At 45.7% G+C, this 25757-nt stretch overlaps 1 protein-coding gene across 4 annotated transcripts in view; it reads left to right on the forward strand.

Moving 5' to 3' along the window:
* The window catches only part of DAB2IP (DAB2 interacting protein), a 263147-nt gene that overhangs the window by 115651 nt on the left and 121739 nt on the right, over positions 1–25757 (forward strand). Inside the window, exon 1 of one of the 4 annotated variants that reach the window (XM_084650159.1) lies at positions 24343–24426. The exons of the other annotated variants lie outside the window; for them this stretch is intronic. The gene's annotated coding sequence lies outside the window, so the exon portion shown is untranslated. Of the gene's footprint in view, positions 1–24342; positions 24427–25757 lie in introns of those variants that run through there. 4 annotated transcript variants of the gene reach the window in all.

Raw genomic sequence — 25757 nt, forward strand, 5'->3', positions numbered from 1 at the left:
CAGGAACACAGCCAAGTTAGTGCTATATTGGCTCAGACTATTGAGCCTCTGTGAGTAAAACCTCCCCACAATGACCTTATCAATTGTGTTGCACCTACAGTCTGACCTACAACGGGGAAATCCTTCCCAATAATGTGTCTGATCATTAGTTTCTGTCAGGCCCCAATTGCCATTTAATCTGAGCCACTGGGCAAGACCACCAGAGAATCAACCCAATCAATCTTGTAAACGGTGTTCTCTTCCACCAGGGGTAAGCTGCTTCCTGTCTACCAGACCCTCTTTTCTAAAGAGAGAGAGAGATGACGGGGAGCTTGTCTGAAAGCTCTTTATTTAACGAGGCGTATTGTAGCTCCATGGCAGTGCTTTCTGGGTTCATAAGGATTGACTACAATTATCTACTTGACGCACTTAGTAAGCAGAATATACTGTGCAGAGTGGGAAACTACAGCCATTGCCTCTGCTCGTGTGTGCTCTGCTACTTCAGTCATGCTGTCAGTGGGGTATGCTTTGAATAATCCAGGCTCTGAGCTACTACCAGTAAGTAAAGGAATATTTTAAAAAGTGCCTGCAGCGATCTACAGTGGCAGGAACTGTTTCTACCAAACTTCAATAACCAGTTACTACCCAGATGCCCCTCTTTAGATCCATGTTGGTTGTGCTGCTGAATTTCTGTGTTCTGTGTGTGTGTGTGTACACACACACACACACACACACCCCTCTGCTGTCCTCATTCATCCATTCTGTAATTCTTTTCCCCCATCACTTCTCTTCAAGAGCTTGTTTACTGGCATTTGATCTTGTGCAAAGGAGTACTTGTGGCACCTTAGAGACTAACCAATTTATTTGAGCGTGAGCTTTCGTGAGCTACAGCTCACTTCATCGGATGCATCCGATGAAGTGAGCTGTAGCTCACGAAAGCTCACGCTCAAATAAATTGGTTAGTCTCTAAGGTGCCACAAGTACTCCTTTTCTTTTTACTGGCATTGCTATATTCCTTTTAGAGCCCACTAATATTAAAGCCACATAAATACGAGGGGTGAATGAATATGAACTGAACTCTTCCATATCTGCTGTTACTCTTCTTCAGGGATTTTGTAAAATAATGGAAACTCTGAGATACCCTGGTGATGCGTGGTATAAAGATCTGGCTAGATGGATGGACAAACAGGTGGACAGACAAATGGATGACTGGTTTTTAAAATGAAGGTTGGTGATTAGAGGGAGGCAGATATATCACCATCACTTGTTATATAGCAGTTGAATCTATGGGCACCCATCACAATATTTTGCTGAGTGGTGTTTTATTAAATTACTTTATGTTGTTGAGTTAGCTGCAGAAAGTCCTCTCCATTTATAGCTATTATTCCCCCACACATTCTTCATATAAAGCAATCATATAAACTGTCCTTAAACGTCCAGGTGCCAATCCATACACTATGATGGCCATTGAGTTGCATGATGCGATACAAGATAAATTATAGGGTAAAATAATTGATTAATGGCCTCTTAATTTTTTCTGCTTTCTTGCTTAGTCCCAGAAGGGAAAGTCTTGTCTAATCTTAGTGTGGGAGCCCACATAATCAGACCAGTAAATCTTGAAAGAGACACTCATTTCCCAATAGAAGTTTTCATAACTTCAGCCCTATGTAACAATGCCAGCTTGGAATTCTCCTGCAAGCCCCAATGGTCAGCACTGAGAATTGAGTTTACCTTAGATAACAACACATATCTCGTACTGCTATTCTTGCAGTGGCTGCATAAGATGGAAATACTGCTAAGGATGCCGCTAGAGGTCCAAAGTGGGATGCATAGCCAATCTCTCTTGTCAAATCATCTTAAAATAGCAGATCTGTAGTGCACAAACTGTACACCAGAGCATTCAAAGCATGAATCTGATAACTATTTGGCAGATAAATCAGATTTGTGGATCTTTCCTGTATGTAGAGGATTCAGAACATCAGTTTTGTCCTCATCTCAGTCTCCAGGGAATGTCTTTATTGAGGCTTCATTGTATTACCATCCTGTTAATTTCTCTGGCTTTCCTTAGTAAGTCTGTTGATTGGTTCTACGCTGACCCGCTGGAAACATGAACTCATTGCTTGGTATTAGATCAAGAAGCCCCTGTTGTTCCAGGATTTGTATAGAATCTTCAGACTGATGGAGAAATATTTTTTCCATGTTAACTTCCCTTGCAAGTTAGGTTCTATGTTGCTCATCCTGTTTCAACACCTGCATGTTTATGGTTCTCTCAGATTGGCCATTTGATTCCCTCTCTGAGGTGCTCTAAGTGAATACTGTCCATCACTTATTAGCCTTTAGACTTGCAGACAACAGTTCTCACCTCAAATCTCTGTCCTAATTCTCAAGTCATTGTCTAATAGGCATTTTTATTCTGGAGCAGGATTAGACCTGCTGCTCATTGTGGCCCCATGCTGCAAGATGATGGGCATCTTCGACTACCCTGGATAGAGGGAGTCTAGGGTGCTTGGCACGTGGCAGGATCAGGCCCACATTGGATCTGCATTTGCAAACAGTGTAGGAGGTTGAATCATTGTTCAGGTGAATGGTTCTTGTGTGTCATTCCTGTGCGGTCTGGTGAGCAGAGTGATGAAGCCTCTGGCTCATTCATGAGCCTCATGTGGTGGAGAAGGCCTCCAGACCTCCTTCCCCACTACCACCACCTTGCCTTTCTGGTGACCTTAACTTGGAAAGGTGGCTTACTGTCTTTAGAAGTCAGAGGTCATCCACATTCCACTCTCCATTGGCACCTTTCATAGCCTGTGGCCTTTCTGAATTTAGAGTCCATTCTAGTGAATTAAGATCAGCCTAGACTGGCATATCTACAGCCCTGGTTGATGGCTCATTTTTAGTTTCGAGTCCAACATGGCTTAACAGCTTCCCTCTGACAGTTTTGTGATCAGGCCACAAAATAGGTTTCCCTTTAAAAAGCAAATCTGTGTTTCCATTGCATTCTTCAGGGTGACTGACAAGGACTCCACTGTCCTCTGTCTTCCTGTTAATTCTCCTTCAGAGGGAGGTGAGGTCTGAGCACAGGGCTGGGATCCAGGGATTCTGGTTCCCTAATCCATTTTCTGTGACACTGAGCAGGTCATTTAGCCTCCCTGCCTCAGTTTCCCCAACTGTCAAATGGGGATAGTAATACTTAACTTGCAACAGTATTGATCAGGCTAATCAGGTGGTGGTTTTACAGCACTGAGCATTATTATAATTATGAACCTCTCTGTATTATCACTTATTTCTATAAATTATTATTCGTCTGTATATGAATTGCAGGAGCAATGAGGGGACCCAGTCAGGCCACATTGTGCTCGGCACTATCCATACACGGAACACAAAGACTGTCTCTGTTCCCAAGAGCTTGGAGTCCAATACTCATTTTCTTGTAGGCAGGAGGCCCTTCGTATTGCAATGCTTGCTCTTTAAAGAGCAATGAGATACATTTCTGTGCCTAGAAAAATGTACTGCTGCAAGGGCTCCCCTACGTACACTGGATGACAGATCTGTGTCCTGTGACATAGGGATTGTAGGTAGGGTGGGAATGGGAGAAGTGCCCCACTTGCCTTTTGCATTGTTTCCCAGCTGCTTGCTTTTTATTTTCACTTTTTAAAACTCTGAACTGGAGATTTTCCATGCAGCTTTGGTGCCAGCTGCTCAGCGTCATGATCACACCAGTTAAAGCTGGGAACAATACAGGCAAGCATTTTGCTCTGCTGGTGCACCTCAACCCTGACCTGCGGCATCACTGCTAGGCCACACTCAGCAGAGACTCGCTCTTCCATCCCCTGTAAATCCTGAAATATCCTCACCAGAAACCAATCCCAAACCAGCTGGAAGTAGAACATAGAAACATGTCCCCCTGCTAGAGTCGCACAACCAAGAGAGCTAGAGCTGCTTGGAAAATGGGAACTTTTTTTTTTCTTGCAAAAATTTAAAAAATGAAAATTTCTTATCAGTTTTTGAAAAGCAATGCGTCTTCTTTCATGTGAATCTTTTTGTGAAAATTGTAATCTAAAATGTTTGCTTGTCATTTGTTGCCTCTTTCCCTCCCATTTTCTTTTTTCCATTTTGCCACTGAAAAATCAGGGAAGAATAGAAGGGGGAGAAAAAGGGCAAAATGAAAAACGAACGTGATCCTGAAAAAAAACAAGACAGAATTTTTTTTAATTTCGTTTTTGGGGTTTTATTTTAAAAAATTGAAAAAATGATTTTTGAGAATGAAAATGTTGATTTCCCCCCGCCCCCGCCACCCCACCCCCAAAAGATCATTTTATAATGAGGATATGTCCTTCAAAACTTTTGACCAGCTCTAAGCACAGCAGTCCTACGCAGATGGCCCATGACTGAAACAAAGCCATTCTCCCCCTGACTTAGGCTATGTCTACACTACAGCCAGGATCAAAGCCCTGAGATCGATCCACTGGCGGTCGATTTAGCAGGTCTAGTAAAGACCCGCCAAATCAACAGCCAATCACTCCCCAGTCGACCCCTGTACTCTACCCCCGATGAGAAGAGTAAGATAAGTTGACCCCGTGGTAACTCGAACTAAAGCATGTCGATTCCAGCTACATTATTCACGTAGCTGGAGTTGCGTAGTGTAGGTCGACTTACCGCGGTAATGTAGACTCCATAGCCTTAGAGAGCAAGTTTGTCCAGTTTCTGTAGATCATTATTACCAGACTCCCCAGTAGGACACCTGGCATTGGGGGACCTGGGGACATTTTGCTGTCTTTAACCCTTTAATGTTTCTTGACTTGAGGGAAACTATAACTGTTGAAGGTGAGGGCCAGCTTCTGTTGCTGGTGTTTGTATTGGTAGTTGGTTTCAGATAGGGTGAGAAGATGCTGGAGCTGTCCTAAATCAGTTCTTGTGCATACTTGCCAAATGACTGTGCTCCAGACTACTCCTTGCTGTGTCCTCTTTGCTGTCTCTTCACCCACACTTCTGTGGACACATGTCAGAGTGCTCCAAAATACTGAGTACAGCAAAATTTGAAGCCAGCCTTCCAGAGTTTTTGGCCTTATTATGGTTTGAAAAATGAAATACTGTAGGCTACTGCTGTATATTCCTTAGGGTACGATTGTGAGAAGCAGAAGCAAGCTTCAACACTGCTGAGCAGCTCACCTGGGGATCAGAACCTCTCTCTCTTTGGAGACAAAGACTCTGCCCGTGATAGGAGAAAACTAGCAGGCTCCAGTTCAGGAAAGCACTGAGCATGTGCCCAAGTGCCTTGCTGAACAGGGACCTTATTCTGGAAACCAGGAGCGCTGACAGCTTAGATTTAGTTCTCAAATGTAAGCTTTGTGCAAATAGTAGTAAGTGGGGGCTGCAAACTCTGATGTGAGTAGAAATGTTTTCTTGAGTTTTCAAAACTTAAGGCCATCGTTTCCAAGCTTTGATGCTTAGAGTTAGGCACCTTAATCCAAATTTAGCCACTTATTTAAGTGGCCTGCTTTTCAAGTGTGCTGAGTCTATTGAAATCAAATGGAGTTATGGGTGCTCTGCACCTCTGAATATCACACCATTTATTTAGGTGGTAATTGTCACATTTGGCTACCCAGTTTTAGGGACTGAAATTTGGTCTAACTGAAAAAAGATTTTAAAAGCTCACTGGCGTCCTCCCCATGCAGTTCTGGGAAGCCAAAACCATCTGCATTAGGTTGGGGCCTGGAATCCAGAAAATGAAACAAGGCTGGATTCTGGCTGTGCAGAATTACTCTGGAATCCCCCACACACAGTGCAACGTGGCCCGCAGACTATAAACTTCCCGTGAAACTGACCACTCTGCTGCCAAGTGTGTTGCTGCTGTTCTTAACACGTCACATATGTCCCCCTTTTCATCCTTTCTCAAGCTACATAACTGATTCAGTGTCAAGTTCAAACTCTCTTTTTACTTCTCTCCAAGGCCCCAATCTGCATGTCTGTTCTCACGTCCCCCTTTTTCCTCTCTAGTCCCCTAGGACCATTCCCATTCAGTTGTCTCTCTTAATTGCTTCCTTTGTGTCCTTCTTTCATTCTCAGCTTCATGCCCCCTTTGTGCCTGCTTTCATGGTGCCCCCTGTGCTTGGAAGCTGGAACAGCCTGGGCCTCTTCCTGTCCACTACAATGCAATACCCTCCCATTTTGCAAATGCTGGTCATTCCCCTTCTCTTCCTTCAAATCCATCCTTAATATCCATTTCTTGCCTGAAGTCCCCAAACTCTGATCTTCTCCCCAGTGCTGTCTCCATTCCTCCCCGCTGCTGTTTTGTTCCTTTTGGGTATTACATGGGTCCCAGCTAGAGTGAAATCCTCTGGCATAGCACCTTGGTTTTTTTCCTGTTTGCAAAACACTCTCTGTAAATGGCAAAGGCCATTAGCACCATATTATAATGCTCTATTTTGTCTGCTGCCATGTGAAAAACTTCCGCTCAATGAAACACTCCACTGGCATCAGCAGTAAAATTTTCAATAAACTCTTAGTTTACTAAACTATTTCTTTGGGGAGGGCGTGGAGACCCGGAATGGCTTACACACACAAAATGTTTAAAGGCCAGAGGGATCATGCAAAATGTATTAATTTAAATTCAATTATTTTTCAAGAAAAAAAAAAAATATATATATATATATATTTTTTTGAATTGGGTCACCATTCTACCTCTGCAGCGCTCAGCCATTTTACATGTGACACAATCACCCACTCTGTTTATCTTGAGGCAATATGCTTTTGCAAACTGCCAATTAATTGCAGATTGGTGCCTGCTCTCTGGATAAACGTGCGGAAGCAAGAAATGGAAGGAGCCTGGTTCTGACTACTTGGGGAATTAAATCTGTCATTGTCTTAGCCTTGTTATCTGCTATGAAGCCAGACTTTTAACAGAGTGTACTTCTCGTAAACGCTCTTTTCAAGCACCTTCCAAATTTACATCACTAGTGTGTCAGGCATTGTTGATTGCTAGGCATCAGTGTTTTCAAGTAACCGCTTTCCAAAACATTAAACGGATACTGTCCCTGCTACAAGACAGGGATAACCATTACCAGGGGTGATGTGCTCTGAACCAAGGTCCTTCAAAGAAAAGGTAAAACCAAGACCTAATAAGATCATATGCTGGCATATGTTTTGTTCTAGTTTAATTCTACTCTGTGGATTATAAATCCAGATAGTCAGTTGAGGAGTTTCTGGGGACTGGTCTGATCCGCAGACCTGTTAGGGAGGGTCATAGGCCCAGATCAGATCTGTCGATGACTTGTTAGGACAGCCTGCATCGTTCTCCAGGGCTAACTGATCTGAGAGTTCTTTTCCATCTCTTAAAAAATCCCCAGAGAATACACCAGAGGGGACAATCCTTCATCAGTGGGGGGATGCACTGAATAGAACTGAGTAGGTCTTGTCTGTTTCTAATTCAATGATGCTCTGCTGCTGAGTGCCTTAAAAGTAAGAAGAGGCTCAGCTGAATCAGTAGTGGCACCAGAGAGCCAGGACAAAATCCCCTCCCAAGGCAATCCTCAAAAGGACTTTAAACAGCCATCTTGACACTGACTTACTGTAAATTAACTGTTCCCTCTAAGTAAAGAGTAATGAACTATTTGAAATGAAGAGATAAGTGTGCATATGGATACATTCTCCCAGCCTCTTATGGACCTTCAGTTGGTTCCAAAACCAGGGAGTACCTGGTGATGGGGCAGTTTCTGCTCTATTACAGTGTAAATATGGAGTAAATCAGTGGAATTATGCCAGATTTATACCAGTGCAGCAGAGTAGAATGTGGTTCATTATTACCCATTTTTATGACCGCATCAGTGCACATAGTGATTAACAAGGCACACTGTTTCTTTATTATTAAATATTTGTATTGAGTGAGCAGCTTGAGGCCACAATGGGATTGTGCTAAGCACTGTACAATGAGTTCATGGTCTATCCAGAATAGACACAAACTGAACACTTAAGAGAAGAGGCTCAAGGATGGAAGCAGAGAGGACCATAGTAGAACAGGAGAAGTCAATCTATGATGATTGTTCCCAGTGGAATTCTCAAATTTGCTATGTGCTTTTATCTCTGGTGCTAGAGGCTGAATTTGGTAACTGCAACTCCCAAATGCTTGCTTAGTTACCATATGCCTTCATTATCCATTGCCAATGTGTTAATTAGGGTATTTTACAGCATATATTACCCCCCATTTCTCTCTGTCTGCTCTGATGTTGATCTGTATTTTAGGAGGGGCAGAGAGAGTACCCAATGTCTACACAATATTTTGGAGCCCAGGGCAGCAAGCCTCCCAGCCCGAGTACACGCTTGCGTTAGCAAGGCTCATGCAGCTCTCTAAAAATAGGTGTATAGACAGCACATTGAAATTGCAGCTCAGGCTCTGAAGTCCACCCTCCAGCCTGAGCTCCGGCCCAAGCTGCAACTTCAAAGTACTGTCTTTACAGCTGTTTTTAGAGCACTAGTGTGAGCCCAAGTCTGTTGCCCTGAACTGGGAGGCTCACTCCGAAATGCTGTGTAGACATTTCCTCATGTGGCTCAGAAATGACCCTTTCTGGATAGAAAGGAAACCAAGCTGATAGGCTCCAAAGGGAGTTCCATCCAGTTGTCTCTAGCACAGAATCTTGGAGATGTAGGGTATAAAGTGATTAGCAGGGGGAAGAGGGTGGAATCCTCAAGACTGAGAAGTACATGAATGATTCCTAAGAGTTTAGGGACAGATACCGTTCAAGTAAGGAGAACTTTCTGAGAAATACAGTAGTATAGAAAATGTCTTCGATTCTCTTGGCCTGTTAGACCCAGGAACACTACTGAAGAGTGGAGCTGCCTAACCCCTGTTGAGCCCAAGAACATTGAAAAGCTGATGGGGGGGGGGAGGGAGAGCTCAGTGGTTTGAGCATTGGCCTGCTAAACCCAGCGTTGTGAGTTCAATCCTTGAGGGAGCCATTTAGGGATCTGTGGCAAAAATTGGGGATTGGTCCTGCTTTGAGCAGGGCGTTGGACTAGATGACCTCCTGTGGTACCTTCCAACCCTGATATTCTGTGATTCTATGGTGGAATCATGTGCAGGTGACTTGAAGAACATACGATAATCCAGTTACTACCAGAGACTGTTAAATAGATGGTAAAGCAGAAGCTTTGAACTCATGGAACTTGGCTTGTTTAGCCTAATCAAACAAAGGCTGAGGGGAGATATAATTGCTCTCTATAAATTCATCAGAGGGATAAATAGCAGGGCTGGAGCTGAGTTATTTAAAAGTTAGTTATTTAAGAGGTTCTGTGGCCTGATCTTAAAGTCTATGAACTGGAATACAGTCTCGTGAAGAAAATGCCACTATTTAGTCAGTTGATTCAAGACACACCTGGGTGCAGGAAGGAAGTTTCTGGCTTTGTAAGATCATGTGCCCTGTGGTCAGACTCAGGAGGAATATGTTCTGTATTGAACTGGTACTTCACTAGCAGGCAGAAGTTTGATGAGTCATATGAGCGATCAGGAATAACTGTGGGAATATGTCTATGAACGTTTCCCTGAAAGACCTTCGGGAATCATGGATATTGTGCCTTCCCTACATTTTTAAGGCACCTGAAAAGCTTCAAATTATGCCCTTTGCATGTGTTTGTACCGGGAACAGTAGCTATCTTTTTGTACATGCTGCCCCTGAGTCAAATAATTATAATTTATACCTGTTCTTTATGGCTCCAGGAAGTTTTCCTGCTCTTCCGGCTAAAAGGAAATTGTTACTTCCCTCTCCACAGCAAATGCCATGTTGGTAGCACTCCAGATATATGCCAGTCCACATTAACAACAATGAATGGCTGACAAAGGGCCTAATCCAGCCCTCACTGAAGTCAATGGGAATTTTGCCATTGAGTTCAATAAGCATGGGCTCTGGCCTGTAAACACCTACATAGCAGTATGAGCCTAATACCCTTTTCCCACTTAATGTCCTCCTGTCCAGTCCTACTGTAAATGGATCCTCAGGAATGTTGTTTCCTTTTCAGTTGATCTCTTGCTGTCCTAAGTCACCTCGTTGTGGGTATTGCACACAGCCATTTTGATTTCTTGTCTATCAGCTTACAACATGCCAGGCCTCTGGTACAAGAGAAGCTGAACTCAAGGTAAACATGGTTAGGATGTGAAGGCCTGCACACCAATGTGACTACAGAGCAAGCTCTGTGAATTGCACTCCATACATTAGAAGGCTACCATGTTTAAATTGGAGTGACCGTGGAGCACATGTGGTCATTCACTAGTATTAGCCAGGCTGCTGGAATAAGATCAAGACATTGTATGGGGTTGCAATAGAAAACATTGCTGCTGTTCTGTCCTACTCCTTCCAACTACTTCCCCCCCAAAATAGGAGTTTTCAGAAACACAGTGGATCTGCTTAGTGTTCTTTTCCTTGTGCCAGGATGCATCCTGATTTTTGTAGCAAGAACTCTGTGCTTCCCTTCCCTGTGCACCTTGGGTGCACGATGCAAGCAACCAAAGTAGACAAGTCTAAGTATTCATAGTCTAAGGCCAGAAGGGACTACTGTGATCATGTAATCTGACCACCTGTATAACACAAGCCAGAGAACCTCCCACAATAATTCCTAGAGCAGAGTTTTTAGAAAAACATCATCTTGATTTAAAAAATGGTAAATTGTTCCAATTACTCACCATTAAATATTTACACCTTATTTCCAGTCTGAATTTGTCTAGCTTCAACTTCCCGTCTTTCGATTGTTATACCTGTCCCTGCTAGATTGAAGAGCCCATTATTAAATAGTTGTTCCCCATATCGGCATTTATAGGCTGTGATCAAATCACGCCCCCAACTTTCTCTTTGCTAAGCTAAATAGATTGAACTGTTATAATGATCGCCCCAAAGGCATGTTTTCTGATCCATTAATCATTCTCATGGCTCTTCTCTAAACCACCTCCGATTTATCAATGTCCTCCTTGAACTGTGGTCACCAGAACTGGAAACAGGATTCCAGCTGCGGTCACACTAGTGCCAGACAGAGAGGTAAAATAACCTCTCTTCTCCTATTTGAGATTCCCAGTTATGCATCTTGGGTCTCATTAGCTCTTTTGGCCACAGCATCATTTATGCAAGGTCAACATCAAGGCAATGATCATAAACACTCCAGATGAGAAGTATGAAAATTACTGCTTTGGCATTGTAGGACATCAACCAAACTAGTCATGTTTTCACTTGTGTTTTTGTCACTGGCTGGAATTTCCAAATTGATAAAGGGGAACTAAAATCTGCTGAGCTGAGGCTGCCTATCAGGTCATTGTATCATACTAGAAAATTAAAATAGAAGCACGGCCCTACTGGGTCAGACCAAAGATCCATCTCACCCAGTATCCTGTCTGCCAACAGTGGCCAGTGCCAGGTGCCTCCGAGGGAATGAACAGAACAGGGAATCATCCAGTGATCCATCCCCTTCCCCTTCCCAGCTTCTGGCAAACAGAGGCTAGGGACATCATCCCTGTCCACCCTGGCTAATAGCCATTGATGGATCTATCCTCCATGATCTTATCTAGTTCTTTTTTTAACTCTGTTATAGTCTTGGCCTTCACAACATCCTCTGGCAAGGAGTTCCACTGGTTGACTGTGTGTTGTGTGAAAAATACTTCTTTTTGTTCGTTTTAAATCTGCTGCCTATTAATTTCCTATGATGGATATGAGGGCCCTGTCTTGCTATCAAAAACCACGATTTATTACCACATTAGGCTTCAGTGGAGTTTCCGTAGAGGAGGGAAATTACTGCTACCACTACATACCCCTTCACAAGAACTGAGTAATGAATCTCCTTAGCACTTATTTTTCCTTACCAAATTCCCATGCTAGAGTTGGAGAAGCTGAGGCAGGAAATGGAAGTGGAGTTTCAAGCTGCTCTCTGCTAATATCTCTGGTTGCCGAGCCTTAGGCACCAACATTGGTTATTGTTTTTCATTTGTATTGCAGTAGTGCCTAGGGGCTGCAGTGCACCCGTGCTATGGAAATACTCAGTCCCTACCTCCACAGTGTGCTCTGATCAGACAGAGCTGAGAGCAAGGAGGTAGTAGCGCTCATTACACTGAGGCTCAGAGAAATTAATAGTCATGGGGAGTCTGCTGTAGAGTAGGGAATTGGACCTAGAGCCCCAAGCCTGTGCCTTACCCATAAGTCCATCCTTCCCCTCTCAATAGGGGATGAGACTCTTGGGTTTGGGGGGAGGCATTTTGTGATGCCCTTTAGTTCATGCTTAATGCTTTGTAGCTGGAATATCTCTCTCTCTCTGTCCATAATTTAAAATGTGATTTATAAACAGCAAGGCAGGGGGCAAAAAAACCAATCCGCCTGACAGCATTGTTATGGTTTTGCTTTAAAAGGTTAACTGTCTTAAGGAACTAATAAAGACCATGGCTGTAATTCCAGATGCAAATGTGTGTGAAACAGGCTTGACATTTTAATGATACATTTCAGGCCCAGACCCCCCTATCTCAGGGAGAGTTTGGAAACATTTATTCCTTTCACCTGAACACATTCTCCCTGCCCAGCCACATCCCTCTTTAGTGTTGGTCATCCCTCAGTTAGCGCGGGCAGCGATGGAGATTTCCACTTGGCAGTGGATGGGTGTCTAGTTAAGGGATTTATAGGCAATCTTTAGCTGGGGGGACGGGCGTGTGCATAGGGCTGGGCGCACAGGCAGACCCGTGGGCCTTGTCGCTCCCTACCCACCGGTTTGCTGAACCACACCAGACAGGGACGATGAAGAAATGGGCTAGGTTCTGCTTAATTCGCAGTGAGTTCCTTTGCCATGTAAACCAGCTTTGCAGCGCAGTTGCTCCGCCCTGGATGGGAGCCAGTCCCTGAGCGAGCTGCCGGGCGCCGGAGCCGATGCCGCTCCTTGCTCCCCGGAGGAGCGAGCCCTCGGGAAGGGGCTTGAATTACAAACGCGGGGCAGGCGCTGGGTTCCCCAAGGGCAGGAGGCAGCGAGCTGCGCCCGGCGGCAGAGGAAGGGGGGTGGCCTCGGCCTCCGCTCCCAGTAACCCCCGCCTGGGCCGGGCGCCCCTCGCGGCGTCATTCCTCCGGCCGGAGCAGCGGCGCCAGGTGAGTGCCCCGCGGGAGCCCCTGGCTCTCCCGCCCCGGCTCCTTTGACAGAGGGGCCGGGGGAGCCCGCCTGGCCCCGCGGCGCTCGGAGCGGGCGGCCCCCGGGGGGCGTCCCTGCTGCTCCTCCAGCCGGGCCGCGGGCGGGGCAGTCAGACCCCCCGGCCGGCAGCCTGCGGGCTCTTAACGGCGCCCGGGCAGCGGGAGATGGGAATAAACCCTGGGCAGTGCCCGGCGTCCATCCTGGGAGCGGGGGTGTCGGAGCAGATTCGTGCCTAAGCCCCGCGTGTGCCCTCGCCCCCCCCCCCGACGTGCCCACAACGAGAGCACACTGGTACCAGCGCTTGGAAAGCGGCTGGTGCGTGTGACTTTGTGTCTGCACTGAGGAGTGGGGGTGCCCGCAGGAGGCTGCAATTGCCATCTTTAAAGGGAGACACTCAAACTTAAACCCCCGTCATATAAGAATGCGACTGTCCTTCCCTAATGGGCTAATGGCAGCTGAGAATTAACCCTGAGGAAGTGGGTAAAGCCTGGCAGCCCTAGTTCATTTCCCCACCCCCCCATTTATGCAATTTGTCTGCTTTTTGCATTTCATTCCGACTGGGGCAGTGAAACTAGGTAGAGCAGTTTCACTCCCCTCCCTCCCAGTTTAACACTGGTCAGTTCCGCTCTCTGGATCCCCTTTCACTTGTCTGGTGCCTGCTTGATCCTAACACTGCAGGGAAGGTTCAAATTGAAAAGCAAAGTGACAACAACAAAAAAACTGGTGTCTTTGAAATTAAATTAAATAATCAAATAACCCCTGGCAAATGTTTCCCTTCATATTAGGTTTCGTACAAACCTTTTTAAAAAAAATTAAATTCAGTTAAAAACATATCACGATAGTGGATGCGGCTTGAAAAATCTTAACCAGTTACTTTATCTGATCTGGTCTTTGCTTGAACGATGAATAATGCAATGTAACAAATAATCACCAAGTGAAGATTGTCATGTTTGCTATAGTGCTTTACATTAAAAAAACAAAAACAGCAAATCCTTCTGGTAACTAGAGCCCCAGGGGGATGGGTGCTGGAACAATTTCTAGTGGGGGTGCTGATGATGGAAACTATGTATTTGATGTTTGTTATTACTGCTTCAGGCCAGGGGGTGAGGCAGCACCGCTGCACACGGGAGAGTCTGACACAGCTTTCTGATGGGGTCTTACCGAGGCCAGGGACTAGACGACGGCTCCCCATGGGGGGTGAAGGCAATGCACCAAGCAGGACCCGGCTACGAGGTAGCACGCCAGGCAGGAGGAGGAGGATGGGGAGGGAGTATGAGGAGACGAGGAAGGTCACAGCTGTACTTGAATATGTTCCTGTTAAATTGTAGCCTGGCATTTACAGTGGTTCATTTTCACAGGCCAAGTGGTTATTAATAGTCAAGTTAATGTTCGAAGGCAAATTGATTTGACTCCACTTACTTCCTTTTATTTCTCAGCCATCAGTTGTTCAGTTACTTTTCTTGTGTGGGTGCACAGGGGGTGGGAGTGGGGCCATGGCCCCTTTGAAAGGCCAGTCCCTACAGCAGCGTTAGCTCTGCCGAGTGCTCGTACAGCATCCCTTTTTGCTGAGCCCCTGGTTGGGAGGCTGGGGCAGGCTCTTTGCCTCTTTCCTCTGTACCCCCATGCAGGAGCCAGGCAACCTCTGGCCCTTAGCAATTAGTACTTGATGTCACCAGGAATGACTGCAGTGCTTGAAGGAGACGCAATCACTGTGGTTAGGCCTGAAAACACAGCCCAAGCAAACTCCTAAGAGACTGAACTGCCTCTCATGGCCTCATTAGTTGACAGTATTAAAATGAGGAGACGCCAGAGCAGTGAGTGCAAAAGCTGTTTAAACAAAAGAGAATTCTCAGCTCACTGGGAAAGTGTCTCCTTGCTTTCTCCCAGTGAACCATGCATGCTGTGCTCCGTTCTGTTCCCAATAGGGCTGAGCTGTGTGTGTCTGTCTGTCTGTTTTAGCAGAGCAGCTTAGTAGGATTTTGTGGCCCTAGGGTGCATATTTGAGAGGCTGGAAAGATTGTGCACAGAGAGAGAAAGCAATAAGTAATTTCATAGGATCTCAGCTGCTGTAAGAGTGATAGGAATAACACCTTTTCTTATTCAAAATGCTCCCCATAGCTCCACTGGGGTTTTATGCATCAGAACCGCCCTCCTCCTCTGCTCCTCTTTGACTCTCATAGTGTTAGACATCTGTAATTTTGATGACAGACTTAATAATATAAGCTACAATTGTCTTTTATGTTGCAAAGAGCTTTCAAAGAGCCTGTAACATTATCAGCTGGGATAATGGAAGGCAAGGCCAATATTTTCAAAAGAAACCACTGATTTTTGGGTGACTCGGTTTCTGGGGGCACAGCTTGAGACACTTGGGACGTGTTTTTTTAGAGGTGCTGGGCATTGCCTTCTGCTGGTATTGTGCATGCTCAGCACCTTTTTGAAAATCAGGCCTAGGGTGTTTCAGGTTGGATACTCACAGTCAGTGACCACTTCTGAACAGGTGGGCATCCACATTTCTGGAAAGATTTTTTTTTTCCCTTGGTAACTAAGGGCATGTCTACACTACAATCTTAAGTCAACCGAGGCTAGGTTGACTTACAGGCACCGTGGTAATTATTAGAGTGGCTGATGCCCACACTACCCTCCTTCTGTTGGTGGTGCGCATCCTCACCAGGAGCACTTGCTGGTAGAGGAGGGACGGTGTGGGGAGTTGAAAGCCAGGGTTCTCAGCTCCACACAGCTCCCCACCAGGAGCCCAACTGTCCCCCAGGCTACTCGCCTCCCTGCTTCCAGCCAGTTGGCTGCCACGCTCCCAGCAGGGAGTCGAGAGCCACAGGAGTGTGTGTGGCGGGGTGGCAGCCAAGGGACAGTAGGGAGCCCAGGCGGCAGCCCAAGTTGGGAGCCTGGGTGGTAGCCTGGCTTGGAGTGGAGACCTGGCAGTAGCCGGCTGGAGAGCCAGGATCCCGGCATTCTTGTCAATTTCAGGGCTTCAGCTGATCCCTGAAATTGACAAGACAGCCAACAGCTGATGTAAGGAACACAGTGTCTACAGAGGCACTGCATCAGGCTAACTACACCGACATAAGCCCTGAGCCTCTCCGGGAGGTGCAGTAATTATGTTGGTGTAGCAGGACACCTACATCAGCGGGAGCAAGGCTGTAGGACAGACACTGGCATAATTAGGTTGACATAAGCTGCCTTATGTCAACCTAACTCTTTAGTATAGATCAGGCCTCAAAGACGCTTGGTCGTCTCCAGGGATCCTCTTCCACAGCTTGCTCGCGCGCGCTCTCTCTCTCTCTCTCTCTCTCTCTCCTTTCCCCTTGTAAGGATTTTCTGTGTTTTCCTGACTAAACTGAGAGCCTCCAGCCACAACGCAGCCGCGTCATGTGCCCTGCTTATTATGAACTGAGAAGTCCAGTCCATGATTCCATTTGCACTCTGTGGCTGTTGCTCTCTTTAGGTGTGTGGTGCATATTCTCACTCCAGCCCTTGGAGATGACTCATGTGAGGGATGTTGCCTTCCGGAGCAGATTGGCACTAAATCCCAGCACAGGAGATGCCCATGGCAGCTGGATAATATGGTGACGGTGATTTAGAAATGCTTATAACAACCCTGGCTCGCAGTTCCATAAAGAGTCTCCTCTCCCTTGTCCTCACTCTGTAGCCAGTTCTTTCAAATGAAACACCTCCCCACAACTTGCCCAGTGCCCAGCTGGCTTAGCAGATGCCCTGTCAATAGCCAGAACTTTTGCATCTGAGCAGGAAATGAGCAGGAGCTTAGTCAAAGCTGCAGAACTTCTCCAGAGACGCAGAAAAGAAGTTTCCCTTGCCCAGCTGGGAACTGTTGTTTCAGCCATATGTTTTGGCCTGGAGTGAGTCAGGTGGGATCAGAAGTCCTGGGGAAAGCGCATTGGTGTCAGTGGGTGTCCTCATGCCGGTGCAATTCTGGCAATGGTAGGTCCAGATCTCTGCACTGCTGTGATGGGCGGAGTTCACCCACTTGACTCCCAGCCAGTGAACAGGACGCAGTGAAGCTGGGCTGCAGCCAGTAGATGTATGGCAAAGACTTGGGAATAAGAATTAGGGTGATAAAACCAAGAATTTTAGCAAAAGCCTTTAAGCAGTTTGTCACACACACAATCTGATAGGCTAATGTACTGGCTATTAATTCTTTCAAAGTGATTGTGCAACATGGTACGTGCACTGGTGCCATCCCATGCATAACAGAGCTGAAAATTCCAGAGGTAATTTAAACCAGTTCTTCCACCAGCAGGGCATTTCCTGGGAGCCGCTGTCCCTTGAGTGCACCTCAGACTTCAGGTCCTCCCAGTCCCTCATGAAATGTCTGGCACTGGGGAGTCTGTGCTCCTGAGGGCCTTCTTAGGAAGATCCCGCCCCATATGTCATGAAAGATCATATCCCACATTTTTTGGGAGTAAGGGTATTAATTCTGGGGTGCTGGGCAAATTCCAGCTCAGGAAATTCCTTTCTGTTTCCAAAAATTGCCCCTGCAGTGTCCAGTGAATACAGTGTGCTTTGCTTTCTGACCTAAAAGCCGTTGTGTAATCTCGCTGTGTGCTGTCAAACTCTTACTTGTTCCACACTAGCAGTGGCAGCATTTGTGTGTGTGTGTGTGCGAGTGCGAAGTGATTCCTATGGACCTTTACCTAGAGGGATTGTGAAGCTTAAGAAAGCCTGTAAAGTGCTTAGTGATCTGCAGATGGAGGCACTAGAGAAAGACAAAGTACGTATCGTTATTATTATTGGTATTAAACAATACCACCACCCTTTCTATGCTACCCATGGGTCTGTGCAGTCTGGGTTTCTAGGGGATGTCTGCCCCGGGCTTGGGCACGTGGTGGCAAAAGCTCAATCTGCTGAATGTCAAGTGAAATGAGCAAGCATCTTAGAGAGGTAATTAAGAAAAAGCAGAAAGCATATAGGGAGTGGAAGAAGGGAGGGATCAGTAAGGAAAGCTACCTTATTGAGGTCAGAATATGTAGGGATAAAGTGAGACAGGCTAAAAGTCAAGTAGAGTTGGACCTTGCAAAGGGAATTAAAACCAATAGTAAAAGGTTCTATAGTCATATAAATAGGAAGAAAACAAAGAAAGAAGAAGTGGGACCGCTAAAAACTGAGGATGGAGTGGAGGTCAAGGATAATCTAGGCATGGCCCAATATCTAAACAAATACTTTGCCTCAGTCTTTAATAAGACTAAAGAGGATCTTAGGGATAATGGTAGCATGATAAATGGGAATGAGGATATGGAGGTAGACATCACCATATCTGAGGTAGAAGCGAAACTCAAACAGCATAATGGGACTAAATCGGGGGGCCCAGATAATCTTCATCCAAGAATATTAAAAGAATTGGCACAAGAAATTGCAAGCCCATTAGCAAGAATTTTTAATGAATCTGTAAACTCAGGGGTTGTACCGTATGATTGGAGAATTGCTAACATAGTTCCTATTTTTAAGAAAGGGAAAAAAAGTGATCCAAGTAATTATAGGCCTGTTAGTTTGACATCTGTAGTATGCAAGGTCTTGGAAAAAATTTTGAAGGAGAAGGTAGTTAAGGACATTGAAGTCAATGGTAAATGGGACAAAATACAACATGGTTTTACAAAAGGTAGATCGTGCCAAACCAACCTGATCTCCTTCTTTGAGAGAGTAACAGATTTTTTAGATAAAGGAAACGCAGTGGATCTAATTTACTTAGATTTTAGTAAGGCGTTTGATACTGTGCCACATGGGGAATTATTCGTTAAATTGGATAAGATGGGCATCAATAGGAAAATTGAAAGGTGGATAGGGAATTGGTTAAAGGGGAGACTACAACAGGTCCTACTGAAAGGTGAACTGTCAAGTTGGAGGGAGGTTACCAGTGGAGTTCCTCAAGGATCAGTTTTGGGACCAATCTTATTTAATCTTTTTATTACTGACCTGGGCACAAAAAGTGGGAGTGTGCTAATAAAGTTTGCAGATGATACAAAGCTGGGAGGTATTGCTAATTTAGAGAAGGACAGGGATACCCTACAGGAGGATCTGGATGACCTTGTAAACTGGAGTAATAGGAATAGGATGAAATTTAATAGTGAGAAGTGTAAGGTCATGCATTTAGGGATTAATAACAAGAATTTTAGTTATAAGCTAGGGACGCATCAACTAGAAGTAACGGAGGAGGAAAAGGACCTTGGAGTATTGGTTGATCATAGGATGACTATGAGCTGCCAATGTGATATGGCTGTGAAAAAAGCTAATGTCGTCTTGGGATGCATCAGGAGAGGTATTTCCAGTAGGGATAAGGAGGTTTTAGTACCGTTATATAAGGCACTGGTGAGACCTCACCTGGAATACTGTGTGCAGTTCTGGTCTCCCATGTTTAAGAAGGATGAATTCAAACTGGAACAGGTACAGAGAAGGGCTACTAGGATGATCCGAGGAATGGAAAACTTGTCTTATGAAAGGAGACTCAGGGAGCTTGGCTTGTTTAGCCTAACTAAAAGAAGGTTGAGGGGAGATATGATTACTCTCTATAAATATATCAGAGGGATAAATACCAGAGAGGGAGAGGAATTATTTAAACTCAGTACCAATGTGGACACAAGAACAAATGGATATAAACTGGCCACTAGGAAATTTAGATTAGAAATTAGACGAAGGTTTCTAACCATCAGAGGAGTGAAGTTTTGGAATAGCCTTCCGAGGGAAGTAGTGGGGGCAAAAGATCTATCTTGCTTTAAGATTAAACTTGATAAGTTTATGGAGAAGATGGCATGATGGGATAACATGGTTTTGGTAATTAAATATTCATGGTAAATAGGCCCAATGGCCTGTGATGGGTTTTTAGATGGGGTAAGATCCAAGTTACCCGGGAAAGAATTTTCTGTAGTATCTGGCTGATGAATCTTGCCCATATGCTCAGGGTTTAGCTGATCGCCATATTTGGGGTCGGGAAGGAATTTTCCTCCAGGGCAGATTGGAAGGCCCTGGAGGTTTTTCGCCTTCCTCTGTAGCATGGGGCACGGGTCACTTGCTGGAGGATTCTCTGCTCCTTGAGGTCTTCAAACTACAATTTGAGGACTTCAATAGCACAGATATAGGTGTGAGGTCTTTTTTAGGAGTGGTGGGTGAAATTCTGTGGCCTGCATTGTGCAGGAGGTCAGACTAGATGATCATAATGGTCCCTTCTGGCCTAAATATCTATGAATCTATGAATCTATGAAATTGAATAGTGCTGAGTGCATTCTCACAAGAGAAACCCAGCTCCTTCCAGATGATCCGTGGGCAGTGGGTTCCACAGCCAGAGTGAATCTGGAGCCTTCACCAGAGACTTGCAACCCAAGAGAGGAACAAAAAGGAGAAAGGGGGAAGTCTGGAAAAGAGTGGCTGACGGCCAGGCTTTTAGAGAGACTCCGACCATTCCCACTTCTGACAGTGACGACAAGGGACATGGACCCATCCTGCAAACCCCTCCCCTCTAAACCAGAATTGACTGTAAGCACCAGCATCGCCGTTCCTTGTGTCAGTGGCAGAGTGGTGATTGGTTTTGGAGCCAGCATATTATTTGCCACACTTGAATGATGGCGCAGATGTGGGAAGGAAGCGTTTAGACCTAGGAGCTTAGCTGTGGTTTGTGTGCATGCATAAGTCTTGTCCTTCGGCTGGCTTAGTGACGGAACGGACGGGAATACTGCTTTGGAGCCTCTCAGAGAACCGATTTCTTGTCTATTTCAGTGCTTGCCCTTTCACAAGAGTGAAGGAGCTATTAAGGGCAGAGGGCTGTCATCGTTTAACAGCACCCAGCAGCACCATACAACAGTTTAAGACACAGAATGACGGAAGAAGAATTCTGATCCCGTTGAAAGTGTGAAGGGAATTTAAATGAGCAGAATGATCACTAAGATGGCTTTTGGCCAGGACACAGGGTTATCATCTTGACTCTTACAAAAAGTGCCCTGAGAATTATGACTACAAGTGCCAATGACCTCTGCATCAACTTGTCCATTAATATGAGGGGCCACTCGTTCAGTGCAGACTTACAAGGGGAAACTCTAGGCACAGAACTGCCCAGCACCCCTTCCTATAGCATCAGGGTATTCCATGCATGTCTGCCATGGTCCTTCTTAACTTGGCAAAGATCACAGCACAAGGTAATATCACTCGGGTGAAGTGACTTGCCCCAGATCAGGTGGTGAGGCAGTTGTGAAGCCCTGACACTCTAAATCTAAAGACAGGTTTCAGAGTAACAGCCGTGTTAGTCTGTATTTGCAAAAGGAAAAGGAGTACTTGTGGCACCTTAGAGACTAACCAATTTATTTGAGCATGAGCTTTCGTGAGCTACAGCTCACTTCATCGGATGCATACCGCCCCCTGCTCTAAATCACTAGGCAACGCTCCCAGCACCATAGCAAGTGCAGGAGAAATCTCTGGGAAATTCCTGCACCCTTATCTGTGTTGCTTATTTGTTACTGGTGTCCTAAGCACTTTCCTGTCTCCCTGATTCTGAGAACAGAACTCTCATCCACTCCAATCTGTTACTCCATGGCCAATTGCAGGAGGTGGAAGAACCCTGGGAAGAGCTAGTCACAGCATTTACGGGGATACGTGTTTCCTACCCAGTGCTATAGAAATGGCCTTCCCAGAGCTTGGCAGGTTAATGTTAACGTAGGCTCACTTTTGACCACGAGCCCCCTGAGCGGCAGGAGAATGCTTAACCGTGGCAGCTTTCATGTAGTAAGATGAAGGTGTGCTGTTGCTTTAAAGACTTAGCTTGCTACTTAATGTACACATGAGCTGCTGCGCAGAGTAAACAGTAAGCAGTGTGTGTCCATGTCTGTCCCGCTCCATCAGTCCCTGATCCTGTTCTCTGGGCCGGGGGAGTCAGATACCAAGCTGGTGTCCTTGCGAAATTGGGGTTCACCCCAGCCAGATGGTGCTGAGAGCTTGGCTTGTACGCACTCCGTGACCGTCCCCGGGTGGCTACCCGGAATGCTGTAGCACATGCCAGCCTCTTGCAAGTTTGCCCCCTCAGCCAGACTGACAAGTAACCATGGGAATGTCCGAGCTTTGTCACATTTAGCAAGTAAAGTGGTTCACGACACATTAATCACTGATGGCCACGCTGCCTGGGTGCTTTTCAGTTCACTCGTGGCAGCCTGCTGTGTTGCAAAAGAAAAGAAAAAAAAGAAGTCTGATAAAGGGACCTTTGAACCCCAGCATTTGTGTCTCCGCTGTTGCCTGGGCACTGAGCTAGAGAGATCACTAGCATCAAAGGAACTTGTTTTCCACCCCGGATGCTCATGCTTTCAGTCATGGGCTTCAGTAGCATTAACGCTTCTCTGTGTTTGTCATCTGCTTTCTGCCTGCTGACTGTGGGGTCACTTCAGAAACCACTCAATAATGCCTGGTGGTGGGAGCTGGAAACCAGAACCCCGCAGAAACCTCACTTGGAATGTCAGCAAGTTGGTTCCTGGTCCATGCTTCCACCACAGCTGTGGAGATCAGCTCAGCCCCGTCCCAAATTGGTACATCAGGGCGTTCTCAGTGGAGGGGCTGCAGCCCTGCTTGTTAGTTGTGTTGTGGTATCCCCTAGGAGCTGCAGACAGGGACTAAGTCTCCACTGGGCTCGGTGCCGTACAAACCCAGAGCAAAGAGATGGTTCTTGTCCCAAGGAGCTTACATTCTCCAGCTGTCTCCCGCAATAGCCAGCCCCAAGTTTTCAAAAGTCTCCCTCCACCCATAGAATTTGATTGGCTTGAAAATCATGAAATTTAAACAACAAATAAATCTGGGGTTCCTTTCATTTCCCTTCTGGATTGTGAGTCTTTAGGGGTCATGTTTTCAAGCTTTTGTTTGCAACCATGGGGGCTAGAAAGTTACTTTTTTAAAAAAGCAAAAGCTGAGATTCTGGTATGTTCCCATGACTCCAGGAGCTGGGCCTGCATGAAAAACACCAAATACCACGAGACTCGCAATACGATCACAAGAATTGGCGCAATACAATCACCAGAGTTGGCTACACTGCATCTCTTCCTCGCACTTGGTTCAACCGAGCACGAATGTGTTGATCTCTAGGGCACTCTCCAAAGCCTTTGCCTGCGTTGAGTGGGGAAGACCTTATTTGTTGTAGGTTCGGGCATTTGATCTTCCAGCTGATGTTGTGCACACTGTGGTTTGGATTGGGAGGTGTGTAGTAGCTGTCATCAAGGTCTAGGTGCATGAACCATGGATGTGTACATTGTATAAATCAAATAAATAACTCTGTTCTGAATCATGGGGAACCCACCTCCCCAGCCCGATTCCACACTTCAAATCAGCCAGCACCAGCCCTGTCTGTACAGAACAGCCATTTCCTCTCCTTCTGGAAGTAATCTTTAGGGTAGTTTATGTGAGCGGGGCAGCAAGCAAAGAAAGAATCCATGTTTCTGAAGTAAATGCTGCCATCTGTCATGCAAAATAACAGATTAGGACTCTACGTGCGTGAGGGAGTGCGTGAAACCAAATCTCAAGGGTTGCATGGATACTGTGCCACTCATTGCCCTTTGCAGACCAGCACACGTTAAAGGGGCTACGCTCCAACAAAGTTCCTATAAAGCTGGTTTGCATTCGCAGCTCCTGCACGTGGCCCCTTTCACAATGATTAAATTGTCATGCCAGCTGCCGTTCTCTTCATTGCACTCTAGAATGTGTTCCTGTAACCTTCATAGAAATCAAGTGGTACTGTGTTTGTGTCTTAGATTGTACGTGTATGAAATATATCCTCATACAGAGAGAGAGAGACACTCATGTAATGAAAATTTAGAACCGTACCAGTAATAATAGCTAGCTGTTATATAGAGCTTTCTGCTGTAGGTCTCAAAGTACTTTACAAGGGAGGTCAGTATCATTATCCCCATTTTACAAAAGGGGAAACTGAGGCCCCATCATACCCTAATTTGGGCAGATGATAGTTTATCTTTTAATTCCACATCTCCTGCCCCCAATTGCTGGTGCTAGCAAATGCTAAAGCATTTCTATATAGAGATACTTGTTTTGTTTTCTTATGGGCTTTGTGCTGTGCAGTTTTTGTGGCTGCAGTGTTTTTATTTTTCCCAGACTGAGCCTAGACCTTTGTTTCCTATTGACTCATGCCACCTTTCGCCTGCCCCTTCCTGTCCTGCACATAAACACAATGTGGGAGTGGGAAGTGAGCACGACAGCTGGGCCCCCATTTTGATAGATGCATGTGAATTACACCACTTGAGAGCCAGCCCGCTGAGGAAGGAAGCAATAGAGATGTAATGGAGGAGTTGCACACTCTGAAAGCTCTCGGGAAAGGTAAGAGAACCACAGCAGGGTGGGATTTCAACAGAGAACATGGCTATATGTTCAGAGCAGTTAGGTTGTTGTGGCAAGCTTTAGCCTGGCTGTGATTAGCTGGCTCATCTGTGCCTGGCTGTTCTGTCCTGCATCATGTGAGGACCTTACGAACATGTCGTGCTTATAACGAGAGTCTTAGTACTTTTGAGGGACACTTCATTTTCAAGGCTCTGCCTGCCTGAATTTCTGATGGTGCCATGGAACCAAAAGTTGCCAGCAGGTCTGTTCTATCTACACAGATCCAAAGAATCAAGTTGATTTCTCAGGCCGGCTTTCTGTCTTTTCTTTTTAGCATTTAGCAACTGAGTCTTTACCAGGCAAATAGTGGAAGTCCTTGAGCTGTCCTGCAGCAGCAGCAACATGAGAGAGCCTGCGTCAGTGTGTGGGCTTATTTTGCCATTGCTCCCAACCTCTAGTGTCAAAGGGGTGGCTAGTCTCCCCTTCATGCATGTGTACCACTCTTCACTCCTGTTACCACTAATGGAAATTACCCATACGTACGGAGAGGGAGGAGAGAGTCCTAAATCTTAGCACAACATCAACGTGCATTTTCATCACCCAGGTTTCAGCAATAATGAACTGTGTCTGGGTTTAAAACAAAGGGGTGAGAGGGTGAGCGTGTTAGGGCCATTCAGAATATCTGCAGATGAGCTGATGAAATATAAGCAGTAAAAATAAATTGAATATTTCAGGGTCTAAGCAGCCTGTCTGTAGGCACCAGGAATGCCATTTTCCCTCAGTATACAAGATTACCTTCCTTTGAAACATCCACTATTAGCTGCTGCTGGGGGCAGGATACCGTATCAGATGGCCTAGGGGTCAGATCTGGGATACTGTGCTAGAGGGATACGTAAAAGCACAAAGACGATAAGTGTCTTGCCAAAGGCCATCGAGTGAGTCAGACCTGACCACAGCTCCCAGGGTTCTCAGACTGCTCTTTCTGTAATGATAATGCTTAGTTCATACTTAATACTTATTAAATACTAATCAGTCAGTCCTTCCAACAGCTCTGCGAGGTAGGTACCATTGATGATATTCCCATTTCATAAAGGGGAAACCTGAGGCAGAAATTAAATCACTTGCCTAACACAGCAGAGGCTCTGAGTCAGAATAACTGGAAGCTGTTGGGGGCAGGGACTGTCTCATTATATGTTTGTACAGCACCTGCACAGTAGGGCCCAATCTCAATTGGTGCTACTGTAATACCCCTAACAGTTGGCCATGCTTTTCTCAGTAAATACTGTGTGGCCTCCCTAAGATTGCTGCTGGAAGCCAAGGACCGAGGGGTG

Source organism: Lepidochelys olivacea (genome assembly GCF_965140295.1).
Source record: "Lepidochelys olivacea isolate rLepOli2 genome assembly, chromosome: 16".
In the NCBI taxonomy this organism is placed as follows: domain Eukaryota; kingdom Metazoa; phylum Chordata; order Testudines; family Cheloniidae; genus Lepidochelys; species Lepidochelys olivacea.